The sequence below is a fragment of the Arachis hypogaea genome, chromosome 4 (genome assembly GCF_003086295.3).
Source record: "Arachis hypogaea cultivar Tifrunner chromosome 4, arahy.Tifrunner.gnm2.J5K5, whole genome shotgun sequence".
Classification (NCBI taxonomy): Eukaryota; Viridiplantae; Streptophyta; class Magnoliopsida; order Fabales; family Fabaceae; genus Arachis; species Arachis hypogaea.
This window is the reverse complement of record NC_092039.1, coordinates 57,428,648-57,432,291: the sequence shown is the minus strand read 5'-3', so window position 1 is coordinate 57,432,291 and position 3,644 is coordinate 57,428,648. Positions and strand designations below refer to the sequence as shown.

General features: G+C 41.8%; 1 non-coding gene across 1 annotated transcript; it reads right to left on the bottom strand.

Moving 5' to 3' along the window:
- Positions 1 to 429: 429 nt before the first annotated feature.
- Positions 430 to 537, bottom strand: LOC112798558 (small nucleolar RNA R71). The gene has a single exon (XR_003200166.1). It is a non-coding gene; the product is annotated as a small nucleolar RNA R71 (small nucleolar RNA).
- Positions 538 to 3,644: the final 3,107 nt, after the last annotated feature.

Sequence of the window (3,644 nt, the reverse complement as noted above, 5' to 3'; positions counted from 1 at the left end):
GACAACCTTACAGAAATTTTCGAAAAGGAAGAGGAGATGAAAGCTGAAAATAATAATGCAAGGTGGATGCTTGGTGATTACACTACACCTACTTTCAAGTTTAATGGAAGAAGCATCTCAACCCCTACCATTGGAGCAAACAATTTTGAGTTGAAACCTCAACTAGTTGCTCTACTGCAACAGAACTGCAAGTTCCATGGACTTCCATCAGAAGATCCCTACCAGTTTTTAACTGAGTTCTTGCAGATCTGTGAGACTTTTAAGACTAATGGAGTAGATCCTGAAGTCTACAGGCTCATGCTTTTTGCTTTTGTTGTAAGAGACAAAGCTAGAACATGGTTGGACTCACAACCTAAAGATAGCCTGGATTCTTGGGATAAGCTGGTCGCGGCCTTTTTGGCTAAGTTCTTTCCTCCTCAAAAGCTGAGCAAGCTTAGAGTGGATGTTCAGACCTTCAAACAAAAAGATGGTGAATCCCTCTATGAAGCTTGGGAAAGATACAATCAGATGACCAAAAGATGTCCTTCTGACATGCTTTCAGAGTGGACCATTTTGGATATATTCTATTATAGTCTGTCTGAGTTCTCTAAGATGTCACTGGACCATTCTGTAGGTGGATCCATTCACCTAAAGAAAACGCCTGCAGAAGCTCAAGAACTTATTGACATGGTTGCAAATAACCAGTTCATGTACACTTCTGAGAGGAATTCTGTGAATAATGGGACACCTCAGAGGAAGGGAGTTCTTGAAATTGATGCTCTGAATGCCATATTGGCTCAGAACAAAATGTTGACTCAGAAAGTCAACATGATTTCTCAAGGTTTAAATGGATGGCAAAATGCATCCAACAGTACTAAAGAGGCATCTTCTGAAAAAGAAGCTTATGATCTTAAGAACCCTACAATAGCAGAGGTAAATTATATGGGTGAACCTTATGGAAACACCTATAATTCATCATAGAGAAATCATCCAAATTTCTCATGGAAAGATCAACAAAAGCCTCAACAAGGCTTTAATAATGGTGGAAGAAATAGGCTCAGCAATAGCAAGCCTTATCCATCATCTTCTCAGCAACAGACAGAGAATACTGAGCAGAGCACCTCTAACTTAGCAAACTTAGTCTCTAATTTGTCTAAGGCCACTTTAAGTTTAATGAGTGAAACAAGGTCCTCCATTAGAAATCTAGAGGCACAAGTGGGCCAGCTGAGTAAGAAAATCACTGAAACTCCACCTAGTACTCTCCCAAGCAACAGTAAAGAGAATCCAAAAAGAGAGTGCAAGGCCATTGACATAATCAACATGGCCAAACCTAGAGAGGAAGGAGAGGACGTGAATCCCAATGAGGAAAACCTCATGGGACGTCTCTCAAGCAAGAAAGAGTTCCTTATTGAGGGCCCAAAAGAATCTGAAGGTTATATAGAAACCATAGAGATCCCATTAAATCTCATTCTACCATTCATGAGCTCTGAAGACTATTCTTCCTCTGAATAGGATGAAGATGTAACTGGAGAGCAAGTTGCTCAATATCTAGGAGCCATCATAAAGCTGAATGCCAAATTGTTTGGTAATGAGACTTGGGAAGGTGAACCTCCCTTGCTCATTAATGAACTAGATACATAGGTTCAGCAAACGTTACCTCAAAAGAAACAAGATCCTAGCAAATTCTTAATACCCTGTACCATAGGCACCATGACCTTTGAGAAGGCTCTGTGTGACCTAGGGTCAGGCATAAATCTTATGCCACTCTCTGTAATGGAGAAGCAGGGGATCATTGAGGTACAGCCTGCCATATTCTCATTGCAAATGGAAGACAAGTCAGTAAGACAAGCTTATGGATTGGTAGAGGACGTGTTGGTAAAGGTTGAAGGCCTTTACATCCCTGCTAATTTCATAATCTTAGACACTAGGAAGGAGGAGGATGAATGCATCATCCTTGGAAGACCTTTCCTAGCCACATCAGGAGCTGTGATAGATGTTAACAAAGGAGAATTAGTCCTTCAATTGAATGGGGACTACCTTGTGTTTAAAACCCAAGGGTGTTCTTCTGTAACAATAGAGAGGAGCCCCCACAATCAAACTCTAAGTTTGGTGTTAGGAGCCCACAACCAAACTTTAAGTTTGGTGTTGAATCCCCACATCCAAACTCTAAGTTTGGTGTTGGGAGTTTACTACATTGACCTGATCACCTGTGAGGCTCCATGAGAGCCCACTGTCAAGCTATTGACATTAAAGAAGCGCTTATTGGGAGGCAACCCAATTTTTATTTATCTAATTTTATTTTTCTTTTATTGTTCTTTTATGTTTTATTAGGTTCATAATCATTTGGAGTCACAAAATAAATACTAAAATTAAAAACAGAATAAAAAATAGCAGAAGAAAAAGCACACCCTGGAGGAAGGACTTACTTGCATTTAAACGCCAGTAAGGAACATCTGGCTGGCGTTTAACGCCAGAACAGAGCATGGATCTAGCGTTGAATGCCAGAAACAAGCAGCATCCTGGCGTTCAGATGCCAGGAATACACCCTGAGGAGAGTTGGCGCTGAACGCCAGAAACAAGCATGGAACTGGCGTTCAACGCCAGAAACATGCTGCAAATGGGTGTTGAATGCCCAAAACAAGCATGAAGCTGGCATTCAATACCAGAAATAAGCATCAATCTGGCGTTGAACGCCAGGATTGCATGCCGAGGACGTTTTACAAGCCTCATTGATACAGTGATGTAAATTCTTGACACCTCAGGATCTATGGACCCCACAGGATCATCTCAGGATCTGTGGACCCCACAGGATCCCCACCTACCTCAACTCACCTTCTCTCCTCCTCACACAATCCAATAACACTCTTCCCCAAAAAACCCTTCACCAATCACCACAATCTCTCTTCCCTATCACCTCTTCACCACTCACATCCATCCACTCTTCCCCATAAACCCCACCTACCTTCAAAATTCAAAATATTTTTCCCACCCAAGCCCACCCTAAATAGCCGAACCTACTCCCTCTCCCTTCGCTATAAAAATCCCTTTAACCTTCTTCATTTTCACACACCACAGCCCTCTCTTCTTCCCCTTGGCCGAAACCAAACACTTCTCCCTTTCCTCCATATTTTCTTCTTCTTCTTCTTCTTCTTTAATCTCTTGCTTGAGGGCGAGAAATATTCCAAGTTTGGTGTGGTAAAAGCATAGCTTTTTGTTTTTCCATAACCATTGATGGCACCTAAGGCCGGAGAAACCTCTTTTAAAGGGAAAGGGAAGACAAAAGCTTCTACCTCCGAGTCATGGGAGATGGAGAGATTCATCTCCAAAGCCCATCAAGACCACTTCTATGATGTTGTGGCCAAGAAGAAGGTGATCCCCAAGGTCCCTTTCAAACTAAAGAAAAATCAGTATCCGGAGATCCGACATGAGATCCAAAGAAGAGGTTGGGAAGTTCTGACCAACCCCATTCAACAAGTCGGAATCTTAATGGTTCAAGAGTTCTATGCCAATGCATGGATCAATAGGAACCATGATCAAAGTGTGAACCCGAATCCAAAGAATTATCTTACCATGGTTCGAGGAAAATACTTAGATTTTAGTCCGAAAAATGTAAGGTTAGCATTCAACTTGCCCATGATGCAAGGAGATGCATGCTCCTACACTAG